Raw genomic sequence first — 17,100 nt, forward strand, 5'->3', positions numbered from 1 at the left:
CAGAGGCAGAGTTCTAGATCCGCCGCCACCACGGGCCCTGTTTCCTCACTGCAGCCTGGGGAGGAGGTTCCACAATGAAGGAACCTCCGGGAGACTCCGCCAGGGTCTGGCTCCAGGCAGCTGCTGACAATGTGCTGCCCAGGATGGCGACAGCTCCCACAGCTCCTGGAGCCTGCGGGTGAGCCCGAGCTAGAAAGATGCAGTGTTTAGCTCGGGACGTGAAGATCCAGTTCGGTGAGCAGCCCCCCAAGAGGGTTACCCGGCAACTTGTCCCCAGCCCCCCAGGCCTCCCTCTCCCATCTGTCTCTGAAAGCCACGAAGTCCTGTCCTTGTGGGAGAGCGCCGAGGGGCCAGGACGCAGGGGCCCGGCTGTAGGGTCTCCAGCAAGGGGCTCTTCCCGCCCCGAGTCGCCCATTTGCAAGCACTTGGAGGCCCTTTGCGCTCCGGTGAGGGAGGGGTGCAGGTGGGAGCCCAGGAGAGGCGCCTGGCAAAGGCAAAGGCAGCTGGTAGGAGCGAAGCGCTGGCCAAGCGGCCCCAGGGACGACAGGGACCGCTCGGCGACTCTGGAGCAGAGAGGGGGCGCTTAAAGCCAACAGATGGCTCGGGCTCACCTACGCCCGGCGCCCGCTCACTAGCTCGGCTTCCCGAGAGCTTTTCCTCGTTTGGCCCGAGGCGCGGAGCGGGCGGGAGGCTGACCAGGCCCCCACTGCTCCACGCGCCCCTCTGCGGGACAGCTGGTGGCCCTGCGGGGCGCGGCTCCGGCACGCACCTGGGGCCGCCTGCGCGGGCGTCCTCCCTGGCCCTTTGGGGGAATCGCCCAGTTGCCACAGCAGCCGGTGCCATGACATCGGCGGAGGACTGCTTTGCCAGCACTGAAATATTCATGCCCTGAGCGCCTGGCTGGGCTCCGCGCCGCTCCCGGGGGTCCGGGCGGGGCCCGGGAGGGAGCCGGGGGTCCCGGCAGCCCCCGTGGGTGGGGGCGCGGCGGAGCGCTGGCGGCGGGCGGGGACCGCGCGCGGGGCGGAGGGGAGCCGAGGAGCGTCAGGAGGCGGGGTCTGGGTGGCGGGGGCCGCGCGGGGCGGAGGAAGCGAGGGAAAGTTGATCGTGGACTTGAGCGGCGGCGGCAGCGGCGGCGGCGGCAGCGGCTCGGAGAGAGGGGCGCGGTGCTCGGCCCCAGGACGCGTCCGACGGCGGCGGGCCGCCGAGCCAGGAGGGGCGGGGCGTTCCGGCCCCGGGCATGGAGCGCGCGGCTGCTGAGCCTCGGGACATTTGGGGCGCGCCTCGTTCGAGCCCGTGGCGCATCTGAAGTTGCGGCCGGCGAGCGGCGAGCGGGCGGCCCGAGGGGACCCCAGAGCGGCCGGTGCGCAGCGGATGAGCCTTCGCGCCGGCAGCGAGACGCGGTGGTGGCCGGGGCCCGACCAGGCGGTCCGCGGGGGCCGATCCGGTGGAGAGCAGAGCCCGAGGCGCGGCGCGGCGCCGCTCCGCACAAGCACACGGTACCCGCAGCCGCGCACCGCCCTTCCCTTCCCGCTTCCCTCGCCTTCCCCCCGCCGGGAAAGTTGGAGCCGCGGGGTCGAGACCGCAGCCGTGGAGCCACTGGTGCCCGGCGTGGCCGTCGCCCGCGGCGGGCTCTGGCCCCAGCCCCGCGCTCCGCGTCCCGCTCGGAGCCCGTTGCCAGACACGCGGCAACTTTGATTCCCGGGAACTCGAATTCCCTCCGCGTTGGCCTTGGGAGGACGCGCACCCATCCCTGCCCGCTTCCTGGGAGAGGGAGCCCTCGGGCGCCCTGCTCCCCGGGTATTGGAGAGGGTGCAGCATGGCGGAGGGTTTCGGGGTGCAGAGGGCGCTGGGATCCAGTCCCATCCCCTTTGAGCTCTGGTCCCCGTTTGGACGACGGAGATGGGGTGGGGCGCACCCCCACCGCAGGGTGGGCAGCAGCGCTGAAGGGACCGAAAGTCACGTAGACCTCCCCGTTCCTCCCCTCCCCTTCCCCCCCTCCTTTTCCCTTCCTACCCCTCCCTACCCCTCCCCACTCAAGGCCCGCGGGAGACTCCCAGGGAACCCCTGCAGCCTCCCCAGTTCTGCCTGGCCTTGGAGAGACGCGCCCCTCATGGAGCCGGGAGCCTCGTGCGGCCGGCGGCGCGTGGCCTCTCCAGCCCAGGGGTTGGTACGCTCTGGGCAGTACTGGTTGTCCCCAAGGCCTCGCGCTGGGAGCGCTGCCCTTCCCTCCTTGGCGGGTGAGCCCGGGATGCGTGCAGAGCCCGCGCATTCCGTATGGTGGTGGCGGGGCCACCCCGCGGCACCTGGCGCTTTGCTTTCCCGGGGCTGGCACATAAGGCTGCCGCCTCCGGCGTGCATAGGTCTGTGCCCTCGCGGCTGACCGCCGCCCCGCCGGGCCCCAGCCCCGTCAGCAGCCCACTGGGAGGAAATTAGCCTTTCAGGGTAGTGATGTGCCCCCACTCTCCGCCGCAATTCGGAAAGCAGAGCCTGTGCCCCTGCACACAGCATTTTGCCCTCTCCTTCCGTCCTCGGCGGCTGCCCCCGCCCCAATCTGGATTTTGAAATCAGCTGGAGAGACCTTTGAGGACGGGTTCCGTGGAGTCAAACCCTCACCTGGGGGAGAATTTCTTTGATGGGTGGGGGTGGGCTTGCAGAGCCTGGTGGGGGCCAGGTGCAAGGTGTGGATGAGTCAGCCCACAGTGGTGGTGAGAGCTGGTGCTGGCCCAGAGGTCAGATCGGCTCATGGTGCAGGGGTAGGCGCACTGCGGTCAGCACCCACGGGGGTGGGGGCACCCGATGTCACTCTGCAGAGCAAGGGCCCCCTGGCTGGGGGATTAGCAGCCTTGGTGCTGTTGCCTAGGGCTGGGGACAGTAGGAAGGCAGGGTGTCACGTGGCAGAGAGCGAGCGTAGCCTGTGGGCTGGGGAGGTGGCACTGGAGGAGTGATGGGTGTGACTGGGGAGAGCCAGGAGGGGCAGGCGGCCGCTGGCCTTCTCTGTGCTACACCCTGTGCACCTGCCTCAGCCTTCCTGACCCCCAAACAGCTGGCATCGTCACATCGGCTTACTCGAGGGTGACAATGGCAGAGCGTTTTGGTCGCCTCCCACCTAGCTCCCTGCCCAACGTGCTCCCGTACCTGCCACATCACCAGGCTCATTCCTTTGAGCTGAACATTTTGAAAGGCACCTTTCTGAGTGCTTGTTCGGAGTGCCCATTCTCCTGGAAGCGGAAGGTCTTCTGGAAGCTTGCTTCTCCGAGAGCGGTCTGTGCACCTGCCGCGTCAGCAACCCGTGCGAGGCAGAGTTGCAGAAATGCAGAGTCTCAGGCCCCTCCCCGGCCTTCTGATCTTGAGTTTGTGTTTGATAAGGTCACTGAGAGAGGTGTGTGCTCTGGTTCACAGTGTCTTAGAGGGTGAGCTTTTCTTTTTGAAAAGTTTATTTACACCTTCTGTAAAGGGAAGGGGAGGGAGGGAGGCCAGCGCCAGCATCCCACATGGGCTCCCGTGCGAGTCCCGGCTGTTCCACTTCCGATCCAGCTCTCTGCTATGGCCTGGGAAAGCAATAGAAGATGGCCCAAGTCCTTGGGCCCCTGCACCCACGTGGGAGATCTGGAGGAAGCTCCTGGCTTCAGTGCTGGCCATTGCAGCCATTTGGGGAGTGAACCAGTGAATGGAAGACCCTTCTTTCTGTCTCTGCCTCTCTCTCTCTCTGTAACTGTACCTCGCCAAAAAAAAAAAAAAAAAAAAAAAAAAAAAAGAAAGAAATCCACCCGTGGTGTCTTGGGGCTGGGGGCTGTGGGGGCTGTTGCCTGCTAATGCCGCCATCAGGTTGTTTGTTTTGAGGTCCTTGAAACAGACTTGCCTGTTGGCTCAGCTTCCTGTGTGCTTCACAGGCATGGGGTACAGGGCTCCAGAAATGGGGCTGCAAACCTAGCTCGTAGGTGCCTGGGGCTGGGCAGATGCTGGCTCTTCTGCCCTCCCACGGGGGCGGGGGCGGAATGGCTCCTTGATAAAACCCCAAGGGGTCTGCTGGCCTGTAGGAGAGACTGGGGCAGGGGCCGTGGGTGAAAGGTTACTGCATGGGCTCTTGTCCCTGGCCACGCCCCACGGAGCACTGCCCCTCCCTATGTTTCCCCGCCCCCTTGAGGAAGAGGGAGGTCTGCGGGGGTGCAGGGCAGAGAGGACGAGCTCTGCAGGACCTGGTTGGCACTGCGGGGGCTTACAGAGGGTGACGCTGAGGTGATTCTTTGGTTTGTTTGAAAACCAGGGGTGCGAACGTGTGTAGCTTAATGAACGCTGTACCGCCTCCTTAAGCCCTCAGGTTTTTAAAAATTTCACATCTTAATGTGTAAAGGTGGCTTTAAAAATTAGCTTAATTGACTTTGAACTCATTGGTTTCAAATTCGATTATACTTCTTTCATTTTAGAAAATCAGTTTTAATTTTTTTTTTTTTTTTTTTTGAGCCTCAATGCGGGTCTCTGTGAGCACTGGGTGATCCCGTCCGTCTGTTAACAGGCGAGCAGGGCTGTTTAGTCGGAGCCGATGAGCGGCTTGTTCAGGAAGGGAGAGCTTTGCCTCCACTGGAAGAGAAACGGGGATAGGATTAGGTGGTGGGGCTGCTGCTGCTTCATTTTAAGATTGATTTATTTGGAAGGCAGAGAGAGTACAGTCTTCCTTCTGCTGGTTCACTCTCCAGATGGCTACAACAGCTGGGTCTGGGCCAGGCCAAAGCCAGGAGCCAGGACCTCAGCCCAGGTCTCCCACATGGGTGGCAGTGGCCCAGGCTCTTGGGCCACCTTCCGCTGCTTCCCCAGGCCCATTAGGAGGGAGCTGGCTCGGAAGCAGAGCAGCTGGGACTCAGACTGGCACCCCAGTGGCGGCTTAACCTGCTGTGCACAGCGCCAGCCCTGGCGGGTTCTCTGTGCTCCAGCCTCGTGAACGTGGTGTGGGGGATCCTGATGTTGCTTGGGAGTCACCGACTGCAGGAAGCCTTCCTGGCTGTGGGGTCTTGGGAGGCAGTGGGTGGCTGCCTCTCCAACCTGCACCCCTCCCTCCCTGGCCTTCCATGTGCCTCCCCACTCTGCTCGGGGCTGGCCTCTCCTGAGCTGGGCTTCCTGCATGGCACAGGCTCTGTGGCTTTTGCCTTGGTCTCCTTGGGACCCCACGCCAGTGGAGGGAGGGCTCAGTGAGAGTCCCTGACCACCTGGGCTTTTGCCAGGTGAGTGCAACTTCTTTAGCCTGTGGGTTAGCTGGGCAGTACCACACCAAGCATTAGCCGTGCCTGTAACCAGTTCTAACCAGTTCTAACCAGTCATGTGAACCAGGTTCATGAGAGGTAGCCAAGGCCCACCTTGCCGTACTCTGGGCTCTGGGCATATGCCCTTGGAGGAGAGGCCTCTGACCTGCTTGCCTAGAGGGGCCTGGTGTGAGACAGTAGGGAGTGGTGGGAACTGTGGAGCACTGAAGGGCAGCAGGTGTCATAACAAAGGAGGGGTACGAGCAGCAGAGTCGGGATGGTGGTGACCCCGGGGGTGGGGAGTGACTGGGGCACGGTGGTGTTTTCGGAGTGCTGGCACTTTCTCTAACTTGCTCTGAGTGGCTGCCGTGCTGGGAAGCGGTCGTGTTTGCACGAGAGCCCATTGAGGAAACGTTAGACGGCGTGTGGGCCGCGTTTATGTGGCTTCAGCGTGGAAAGCTTCACTGAACCCCACGGGGGAGGACAGCACACGCTGGCGAGAAGGGTGGCTGAGAGGAAGCAGCCTGGGGAATTCCCTGGGGAATCCGACCCAGAGCCCCCGTGGGGAGTGGGGAGCGGGCCAGCTGTGGCTGCTTCTCACCCTCAGCACGCGGGACTCCGGGGTTCACACTCCCAGGGACGGGTCCCTTCTGTAAGGGTCACCGCGTGCCTCTGCCTAATGCTGAGGGGATGGGAAGGCCAGGCGGCGCTCCCCGCCTCCGGGGCCGCTGGCTGTGCCGGGCACAGAGACCCAGCTGGCTCAGGCTTAGCCGTGACCCAGCCCCTCGCTAGAGCCGGCTGTTTTGACCGAAGCCCGCTGCCTTCACGGTTTCTGGAAGGCAGCTCGGAGGCCGACAGAGCCGGGCTCGGGCACCACTTCCTGCACTCCGGAGCTCTGAAGCTGTGGCTCTGGTGCGGGACCGCGTTCCGGTCTCCCGTTTCTCCTCTTTAAAGCAGGAATTATTTCCGATTGCCTCGTAGGCTTGCCGTGAGCGTTAATAAGCTGAGAAGTCTGTAGCCGGCTTTTTGGGTGGCGCCTGGCACGCAGCATCCATACGAGAGCAGCAGTGGCTTTTGTTCCCTGCCTCCGACTTAGTCACGCTGGGCACAACGTAGCCCCGCAAAGAGGCGCGACCTCCCTTAATCGTCACAACTTGGCGATCTGTAAGTGCAGGCGCTGAACCTTGCCTGAATGTGTGTGTGTGTGTGTGTGTGTAAATGCTGTTGTGGTTTCTTCATTTGGAAATAATTACTAATGACATTAAAAAAAAATCCTGCAGCTTCACATAAAAACCTAGACTTGCGGCGTCTCTGATTAGAGCTGCCACTTGGGGTCCATGTTCCTGATTGACAGGCTGCTGGCTGGAGGTCAGCTGTCACGGCCCCGTGTATTTTTTGCACTGCTCAGCTGAGCGCTGCACGCAGGTAAGAAGGTAAAGGCATCTTCCACGCCAGTGGTGGGTGTTCCTGCAGGTCCACCCACGTGACTGCCCCAGGAGGAGGCATTTCCCACCACGGCGGGCTCCCCTCCCAGGCCTTCTTTGTCCTGACTAATGCAGCCCTCCTGCCCCCCCCCCCCCCACTGCCCCATTAGATTTTAGGCGAGCCTGCAGCCTGCAGCCTGCAGTTCTCCACGGTCCACACCCTTCCCCATTGTCTCACGGGGCGGCCCGGCTTTCCTCATTTGCCCAACCTCCTGGCCCTTTTGCCTGTGAGTTTGTGGCTGCTACTCAAGGGCTGGGAGCTCTCCTGGACACCAGCCAGCCCTTCCATTTTACAGACAGGGAAACTGAGGCCCAGACTTGGGAACGGCTTGTTCAAGGTCCTCAGAGGAGGCTGGGCCAGAGTGTGAGCCATGAGGAGCCCTGCTGTTCCCAGCTCCCGCAGCAGGAGCTGTGTTGAGGGGGGTGGGCCGGCTTTTGTCTCCCAGACCCCAGGGGCCCCAGCCTGCAATCAGGCCCCCCCCCCAGCTCACCCCTGGAGCTGATCAGCCCAGGAGGGAGGGAGGAAGCCTCTCGCGGCGGGCACTTCTGCAGCCGCCTCCTCTCCTCGCGGCGGGCCGTTGGCCGAGCTGCCTTGGAGAGGACCTGAGATGCCATTTGTGACGAGGGCCCCTCACGCAGCCTTGATTGTGTCTGTGCAGCCAAGGCTGTGATTTGGGAGCCAGCGAACGCTGGGGAGTGAGGACGGAGGGAGGAAGAGGGGAGAGAGGAAGCAAGAGGGAGCGGCTGTGACCTGTCTGTCTCCGTTTGTGCCTCCCGTCCTGCCCCTGGGCTAGGGTGAGGGTGCGATGGTCTCTCCAGGGCTCTGCCTGCTTCTCTCCAGGGCTGTGGGCAGAAACAGAGCCCTCCTGGGCTTCATTCTCTCCCATGTCCCTGCCTGGCTGCAGGCGCCTCCTGCACTCCTGGCCTGGGGCCGGGATTTCTGAAGTCGTCTCCCAGAACCACAGTGACAGACTGTATCCCGGGCCCCTCCCTGCCCCTCCATGGGGCCGAGGTCTTGTCTTGTCAGGGTCGCATGGGTGGGCTGCTGCAGGGAAGCCAGCACGTGTTGGACAGGCTTGGGGGTCCTCCCAGGCTTCGGGGGGGGGCCCTCATTCAGCCATTCAGGCCCCCAGTCCCCAGCATCAGCCCTGTCCCAGCCCCTGACTGTGCTGGGGGCTCACGCTGAGGACGAACGTCAGAGCGTACCTCCTGTCACATTCAAGGGAAGTCCACACAGCTCATGGGAAATGCAATGAAGGGAGAAGCTGATGCTGGTGCAGAGGGAATTGTGAAATCCACACTTGCAGAAGGTCTTCAGCAAGTTCATGGAAAATGTAAAACAAGAGAACCATGCACAAAACAAGAGAACCATGCACAGGTTTCAAATTTTCTTGCACCAAAACAACTTTTTTTTTTTTTTTTTACAGGCAGAGTTAGACAGTGAGAGAGAGAGAAAGAGAGAAAGGTCTTCCTTTTCCGTTGGTTCACCCCGCAATGGCCGCTGCAGCCGGCACACCAGGCTGATCCGAAGGCAGGAGCCAGGTGCTTCTCCTGGTCTCCCATGGGGTGCAGGGCCCAAGCACTTGGGCCATCCTCCACTGCACTCCCTGGCCACAGCAGAGAGCTGGCCTGGAAGAGGGGCAACCGGGACAGAATCCGGCGCCCCAACTGGGACTAGAACCCCGTGTGCTGGCGCCGCAAGGTGGAGGATTAGCCTAGTGAACCGCTTTTTTTAAGTACCCTCATGTATATACTCGTTTTGTGTCAAAAAAGTTTAACATTTACAAAAGGAAAATGATGCAGACAATGTACACTACTAAATTTCATAGACACCACCTTGAACAGGTTCACAGAGACAGGGAAATTCTGATTTAACTTTATTTTTTGGAGAGGTGGACAGAGCCCCTGCCACGGTTTCCTCCCTAGGTGTTTGGGCCAGGCTGGAGCTGAGAGCCAGGAACTCCATCCCGGTCTCCCACAGGGTGGCAGGGGCCCAAGCCCTTGAGCCGTCACTGCTGGCTTCAAGGGTTAGCGCTGTAGGAAGCTGGAGCCAGGACTTGAACCTGAGCAGTCTGATAGGGGACGTGGGTGGCTCAGCTAATCTGGTGAAGTTATTTTTGATAATGAACTTTACCTACTAGAATGTCTCCAATGTCATTTCAACACGTACTCAGTGGAGAGGATTGCCCCTGGGGTGAGGAGATTTTCGGGGTGCTCTTCTCAGGATCTGCCGAGTCTTCTGCATTTGTAGCGCCTCTCAGGGTGGACCTGTGTGTGCTGGGCTCTGGTGGCGCATCAGCGTGTCTCGTGTAAGCACATCTCCAGTGCTCAGTGGCCTGATGCCCACATTGCATGGGGGCCATAGACAGTAAAAGCACACATGGAGGCCAGCGCTATAGAGCACGCAGGCCAGTGACGAGCTGGACGGGGGAGCTATGGGGCTTGGGGAGTCCTCTCGGTCAGAGAAGGGATGGTGGGGTCTGTGTCCCTGGAGCTGAGCCCTGGGCAGGCTGGTGAGTGGTGAGAGGGCCGTGGGCACATGGACATCTCCCCAGCACCCCCAGATACCACCGAGCAGGGGACACTGAGTACCTTCTCCACGAAGACTGGGGCCTCCCGTGGGGTGGGCTGTGCAGGGACGACGGCGACCTAGAGAGGTTTGTGTGTCTGCCTGAGCACTTGGTTTTCCATTTCCCTGTCGTTGCTAGCGTTGTTTTTTATGCTTGGGAGCTGCCAAGCAGGGGCGAGGTCCCTGGAAAGCCACGGAAGCTGGGGCAGCTTGGAGCATTTGGGCTCCGTCCTCTGGGGCTGAGGGTCTCGGGATGCCTGGCAGTCTCTGCAGCTGGACGTGGTGGGGAGGGGCTCTGGGCTTGGGAGAAGTCTCTCGCCTTGGGCAGATGCCCTGGGGCCGGGTAACTGCAGACCTCTGCCACCTGGACTTCCCTGTGGTTGTGCCTGGCTGGGGGTGGACATCCAGTGCCTCTAGGCACTGGCCAGCTGCACCTGCTCGCCCCACCTGGAGGGGACGCTGCTGCTACCACAACTACAACTGCTAAGCTGGTGTGCAGAATGACTTTTAGCCTGGCCAGACACTTAGATTTTTCAAAAGATTCTAGCAATCTAGATTTAAGAGAAAGCAAACCTACAGAGTCTCCCTATTTGAAATGCTAGCACCTAATTTAAATATTCAGAGCACTGCAAGACTGGTCGCCCATTGCAGAAATAGCTGCTGAGCCTTTCCTGTGTGTCCCTGGGGGCCTCTCCCCTTGGGGAGCGGTGTCACAGGGAAAGCCTTGGGCCAACTGCCTGCCAGTCTGTGACCTCTGCCCCAGACCTAGGGAGTGGCAGACTGACAGTACGCACGGGTAGCATTAATTAAGCACTTACTGTGTGCCAGACCCTGCGCTTAGCACTTGATCTAAAATATCTCACTCCGTCCTTGTGGCCAGCCTGAGAGAGAGGGTTTACTGTTACCTGTAGCTTGCAGATGATCCGAGGCACAGAGAGGTTAGGCAGCCCGCGCGGAGTCACCTAGCCAGCAGGTGGGGGGCGGCTGTCCTCATTACTCCTCTGCATTTAAAGAAGGCAGAGCCTGTCCCCCCCCCCCCGCCCCAATCCAGATGGAAGCTGAGCTCAGAAAGGCAAAAGTTGGAATTAAACTCCTAAGAATAACTCTGTGTTAATTAAAGAGCTCAACCAATGGTATCAAGTAGAAAAAGAAAATACTGAAAAGAGTAAAATAGTAAGCTGTCCCTCGACAGTCAGGATGAGGGCTGATCCAGTCATTGTTCCTCATAGTGTCAGGTTCACTTCTACAGGTTTCCTTTTAGGTGCTCAGTTAGTTGTCACTAATCAGGGAGAACATATGATATTTGTCCCTTTGGGACTGGCTTATTTCACTCAGCACGATGTTTTCCAGAATCCTCCATTTTGTTGCAAATGACTGGATTTCATTTTTTTTTACTGCTGTGTAGTATTCCATAGAGTACATACCCCATAATTTCTTTATCCGGTCTTCTGTTGATGGGCATTTAGGTTGATTCCATGTCTTAGCTATTGTGAACTAAGCTGCAGTAAACATGGAGGTGCAGATAGCTCTTTTATTTGACAATTTAACATTGATCCCTGTTAAAAATAAGAGTGGGAATAAGAGAGGGAGATGTACAGTTTGGCACACACTCACTCAGACTTATCCCTAAGGGTAAAGCTAAAAATGTGCCATGGGAGTCCAAATCCCATTAAGTTGGCAGGTACCAATGCCATCTTACTAGTCAAAGTGATCAGTTTAAGTTCATAACTGACCATAAAGATAGAGTTAAGTGTTAAAGGTATCACATAAATAAGACCAAGTGTCTGCTAATAATAATAGATAGAATTAAAAAGGAGGGAACGATCCAACATGGGAAGTGGGATACACAGCAGACTCGTAGAATGGCAAATGCCCTAAACAGTGCTCTGGCCTCAGAATCAGATCTGGCTAAAAAGCCCATGAGAACATTTCAGGCATGGAAAGCCAAGACACTGTGGCAAAAAATGACCCACATGAAAGATCTCTGCAAGTGAGATCCCAGTGGAAAGAACAGGCCATCAAAGAAGGAGGTACCTTTCTCTGAAGGGAGGAGAGAACTTCCACTTTGATTATGGCCTTGTCTAAATATGATCAGAGTTGGTGAACTCAAGAGGCTTCCATAGCCTTGGCAGCTCATGACAAGAGCCTAGGGTGATTACTGACATTATAAATAAGAGTGTCAAATTGTTAAGTCAACAACAGGAGTCACTGTGCACTTGCTCCCCTCCCCATATAGGATCTCTGTCCTTAATGTGCTGTACTATGAGAATTAATGGTAAAACTAGTACTCAAACAGTACTTTATACTTTGTGTCTGTGTGGGTGCAAACTGTTGAAATCTTTACTTAGTATAGAGTTGATCTTCTGTGTACAAAGATAATTAAAAATCAATCTTAATGAAGAACGGAATGGGAGAGGGAGTAGGAGATGGGGTTGTTATGGGGGGAAGAATCACTATAATCCAAAAGTTGTACTTTTAAAATTTATACTTATTAAATAAAAATTTTCTAAAAAGAAAAGGCAAAAGGCCCACCTCGGGTCCCTAGAGAGGCAGCCGCAGAGCTGAGGCTCTGCCCGCACCCCTGCCAGGTGTGTGTACTGCGGCCTGGACTTCCCCTGTAAGTGACCTGGGCTGAGGGTGTTCACAGGCACGCAGTGTCCAAGCAGGGGATGTGAGAGAGAGGATGGATGATTTAAAAAATATTAAGTTGACAGGGGGAGAGAGGTCTTCCATCCGCTGGTTCACTCCCCAAGTGGCTGCAGCAGCTGAGGCCAGGCCGGGTGCCAGGAACTCCATCTGGGTCTCCCACATGGGTGCAGGGGCCCAAGCACTTGGACCATGCTCTGCTGCCTTCCCAGGTGCATCAGCAGGGGGCTGGACTGGAAATGGAGCAGCTGGGCTTTGAACCCATGCTCCAATTTGGGATGCCAGCATTGAGGGTGACGGCTTAACCTGTTGCCCTGTAACTCCGGCCCCTGTACGAGTCACCCATTAGTTACATGAACCTGTGCAGCAAAATGCATCGTGGTATACAAAAATTGTGATAAATATACATTTTCACTTTATTATGTATGTGTTAATAAAATACATGCTGTATTAATGTATGATTATGCATTTGTGACTTAAACTACGCAGGGCTCACAAGATACCTGCAGATAGATGTTAAAACCCCGTGGCAAGTGCAGACCAGAGAGCCATGTCTGTGGAGTGGCTCCGTGCCGCTCTGGGCCCGCTCTGTCAGTTTGACACCCATCTTCTTAAGAAGGTCCCAAGTCCACAAACATTTATTAAGTGCCTGCTGTTTGCAGTATGCTGTGTATGGCACACTCAGATACAGAAGTAGACAAGCTTGGCCCTGTGTCTTCTGTAAGCTCTCGGAGAGCCGTATTTGGGATGGTCAGTTCAAAAAGGGTGTGTGTGTGAGTGTCTGTGAGTGTGTGAGTATGTGTGAAAGGGTGTGTGTGAGTGTATGTGAACATGTGTAAGTGGGAGTGAGTGTGTGTGAAAGTGTGTGAGAGTGAGTGTATGTGTGAGTGTGAATGGAGTGTGTAAGAGTGTGTGAGTGTGTGTGTGAAGGGGAGAGTCCCATGGCCGCCTGATTCAGGGCCGTTCGCCCCGTGTCTGGCTTTCCGGTCAAGGTTTCCCTTTGCTGTGCTTTACCGGCCCCGAATCCGCCCACTCCCCTTGCAGTGCTTCTGGGGCACCAGGTGAATGGATGCGCCTTAGGAAGGGGTAGGGAGGCCGAGGGGTGTAAGGAGTGGGGGCTGTCGTAGGCTGGTCCAGCAGAGCGGCTGACCTGCCAGGCTGGGGCTGGTGCCCGCCTCAGGGCTGTCGGAAACTGGAGCTTGGGCCGGAAGAAGGGAGCCCATGAATAATACAGCGGGAGGGAGCCTGCTAACTGGGTGACCTTGTTGCACCTGCGTGTTTCGCAGCTTTCCCAAGAGCCGCGGCAGAGGGCCTGGGTGGCAGAGGCAAGGGCAAAGGGACACAGGAGAGGCCTGGTGGGGACACAGCTCCATTTTCCCTGGCCACTCTCCGTTCTGCAGCCTGGCTCAGAAGTTCATTGTCCCACCAGCACCCTCTCCTCTCTGTCTCTGACGAAGTGGCCTTGGTCACATGAGCCTCTGCGTGTATCTGGGTCTGTGACCTGGCGGCCTTGGGCATGCGCACCTGTGCCTGTGTCTGGGTTTGTGACCTGGCGGCCTTGGGCACGCGCACCTGTGCCTGTGTCTGGGTTTGTGACCTGGTGGCCTTGGCAATGCACCTGTGCCCTTTGTTTCTGGTCTGTGTGTTGACTGACTATGTGTGGTCTTCTCTCATTCCTTGCCCCCTTGACCTAACTTCCGGGTCTGCCTGTTCAGTTGGGCATCGGCCTGTCCCCGGTCTCTGGCACAGACGTGCTGTGTGACCTTTGCTGAGTGGCTCCCTCTCTGGGCTACCACTGCCCAACAAGGAAAATGAAGCCTTCTGGGCAGCACTGCCTTGTCTGCGAGGCGAGGCTCTGCGAGGGGCCACTGTTTGATGTCAGGATGGGGCATTCCTGTCTTTGCCTTCCCCTGCTGTGCATCGGTCATTCTCTGTGCCCTGTCCACACCCACCCCGGCCTGATACAAAGGAGCCGCTGTGAGCGCCATGCCTCCCAGGTGAGCAGGGTACGTCTCTGGGCAGAGATGAGCGCCACTTCCAAGGCTGCAGCAGTCCCAGGGAGGTGCTGGGCGTTTGCTGGGGCTGGTGTGGGCAGGGGCAGGTGAGATGCTGGGATTCATTCCTACCTGGCTGTTTCCTGACCCTGGCCGGGAGATGCTCAGGGCTGGGAAACTGTGCCTGGGGCAGGCATGGGCGCCCCCGCACCCATCCCCTCCCTTGCCCGAGTGCTGACGCCGCAGCATGGTTCCCGAGGAGCTCCGGGAGCCTCGTCCTGCAGCCTCAGCGCCGTCCCCAGGCCCAGGCCCGGGAGTGGGCCGTGCCTGCCGCCCTCTGGTCCTGGACCTGGGCCTCACACTCCCCACACACTCCCACACACCTCCTCTGTCCACAGAGACATAGGGAGTGGGAGGAAATAGACTTCTCCACAGTGGTGAAATTTCCAGCCCATGAGCAAGATTTATGACTTCAAAAGTTCATGGAAAATGGAATTAAAAGATGGGTTTATTCTGGTGTTAAAACAAATTCTGGGATCCATGCATAGTTTTCTCACGGTGTTCATTTTCTGTGAACTTCATAGCGACCCCTCGTATTTCTCCATTTAATAAATTTCTTTCAAGGATGCTTTTCATTTGTCTATAGCAGTCTTACACTTCTTTCATTATATCTATTTCTGTGTGCTTTATGCTTTTTCATACTGTGATACTTAATTTTTTTCTTTTCTAATTATTTGTCACATAGCATAAAATTCATTTTTAAAAAAATCGGTCTGTATCCTACAACCTTTGTTACATTTACATATTCTCATGGTAGTAACAGATAGGATTTTTTTTTTTTTTTTTACAGTCAGAGTGGACAGTGAGAGAGAGAGACAGAGAGAAAGGTCTTCCTTTGCCGTTGGTTCACCCTCCAATGGCCGCTGCGGCCAGCGTGCTGCAACCAGCGCACCGCGCTGATCCGAAGGCAGGAGCCAGGTGCTCCTCCTGGTCTCCCATAGGGTGCAGGGCCCAAGCACTTGGGCCATCCTCCACTGCACTCCTGGGCCACAGCAGAGAGCTGGCCTGGAAAAGGGGCACCTGGAACAGAATCCAGCACCCGACTGGGACTAGAACCCGGGGGTGCCAGTGCCGCAGGTGGAGGATTAGCCTAGTGAGCCGCGGCGCCGGCCAGATAGGATTTTTGATTTTTAACATACACACATGTTTCCTGTAAATAATAATAGTTTTGTTTTCCTTTCCAATTCGTAACACGTTTTCTTGCCTTATTGCAATGGCGAGGACTTCGAGCAGGATAGCAGATGCACATGGTGTAGGGAGCACGCTTATTCCCATTGTAGCATTAAAGAACATTTGGTGTTTTGCCATTAAGTGTGATGTTTGCTGTAGGGTTGTTCTAGCCCTCTATCAAATTAGGAAGGCTTTCTTATTCATTTGAATAATAAATATTTTTTATTTTCTGATTCTTTTCCCCCCAATTGTGATAAAGTATATAAAACATAAAATTTATCGTTAGATCATTTTAGTGTCCAGCTCCGTGGCATTAAGTCAGCTCCCAGCACTCTGCATCTCCAGAGCTGCCCATCATCCCAGACAGAAGTCACGTGCCCGTTGAACACCAGCTCCCGTTCCCTCTCGCACCAGCCCCTGCTAACTCACTCTCTCTTCTCTCCGAATTTGCCCGTTCTAGGAATCTTGTAGAAGTGGAATAATACCATATTTGTCCTTTTACGCCTTGCTCATTCCAGTTAGCACAGTGTTTCCAGGCTCACCCGTGCTGTGGCGTGTGTGAGAATTCCTTCTTCAGGCTGGATAGCAGTCCATCGTCTGCGTTTGCTGCATTTCGTGCGTCCCTTCATCTGGGATGGCCTCTCGTGACTACTGTGAACAGTGCTGCTGTGACGATTTGAGTAGGCTCCTAGCAGTGGCATTCCTGGAGGGCGTGGGAATTCTGTTTCGTGTGTGGATGAACTGCTGCACAGTTTCCATGGCAGCCCCATCACTTGATGTTTCTCTGTGTGTGCAGGGCTCAGCTCCTCCGTATCCTCGCCAATACTTGTTGCATTGTTAACTTTCCATCCTGGCTTACTGTGCACGTGAAGCGGCACCTCACTCGGCTCTGACCTGCATCTCCCCAGGGCTAGCGATGCTGAGTGTCTTTTTATGCACACAGTGGCCCTCTGTGTGTTTTCTATGCAGAAATGTCCCTTCCGGTCGTTTGCCTGTTTTCGCACTGGGTTGTTTGTGTTGTTGTGGAATTGTAGGAGTTCCTTGTAAATTCTGGATTTTAATCTCGCACTAGCTTCATGATTCACAAGTGTTTCACCCTTTTCACTCTGTCGACAATGTTCTTTGATGCACAGAAGCTTTTAATGATGAGGAAGTCCACCACGTCTTATTTGCTGTCACTGTTTCCTGTGCTTTGGGTGTCACACACAAATCATTTTTGAGTCCAACATCATGAAGATTTTCTCCTACGTTTTCTTCCAAGAAGTGTATGGTTTTAGTTCTTATGCTTAGGTCTTTGATCCACTTCAAGCTACTTTGTGTTTGCAGAGCGAGTCAGAGTTGAGTGTGATGCTTTCGCGTGCAGGTGCAGAGTTTCCCAGGGTCCTTTGTGAAAAGGGTGTCCTCCCTGCATCCCGCGGTCTTGGCGTCCTTATCGACGTCAACTGGCCATGTACGCGATGGTCTCTTTCTAGGCTCTTGTTCTAGCCTATTGATCTGTGCGTTAGTCTTTATGTCAAGACCACATTTCTTGAATTTATTTTATTTGAGAGGCAGAGAGAGAGAGAGAGAATGATCGAGAGAGCGAGCGAGAGAGTGAGCACACTCCCATCTGCAGTCACTCCCCAGATGCCCTCCGGTGGCTGAGGCTTGATAGGGACTGAAGCCTGGAGCCAGAAACTCAATCCCGAATTCGTAAGTGGGTCCCAGGAACCCAGTTACGCGAGCCATCCCCCCAGTTTCGCAGGGCTTCCTGGCAGGAAGCTGGAGCTGGGAGCTGGGGTCAGTAAGCGGATCTGGTGCTTGGATGTGGAAGGCGGACGTCTCCACCACAGGCTGAATGCACACCCTGGGTTGTTCTAGCTCTCCGGCACGTCTGGACGTCGGCCGGCGCGAGTCCTCGCCCTTCGATCTTTTCCTACACGGTCTGCTTGTTTGGGACCCCT

At 56.6% G+C, this 17,100-nt stretch overlaps 1 protein-coding gene across 4 annotated transcripts in view; it reads left to right on the forward strand.

The window, feature by feature from the left end:
* The first annotated feature begins 1,357 nt into the window (after window positions 1-1,357).
* Window positions 1,358-17,100, forward strand: part of CDH23 (cadherin related 23) — a 365,671-nt gene continuing 349,928 nt past the window's right edge. For all 4 annotated transcript variants that reach the window (XM_051823796.3, XM_089313405.1, XM_089313406.1 and 1 more), the window contains exon 1: window positions 1,358-1,496. The gene's annotated coding sequence lies outside the window, so the exon portion shown is untranslated. The remainder of the gene's footprint in view (window positions 1,497-17,100) is intronic.

The sequence above is a fragment of the Oryctolagus cuniculus genome, chromosome 15 (genome assembly GCF_051225735.1).
Source record: "Oryctolagus cuniculus isolate XC-2025 breed Fujian yellow rabbit chromosome 15, ASM5122573v1, whole genome shotgun sequence".
In the NCBI taxonomy this organism is placed as follows: Eukaryota; Metazoa; Chordata; class Mammalia; order Lagomorpha; family Leporidae; genus Oryctolagus; species Oryctolagus cuniculus.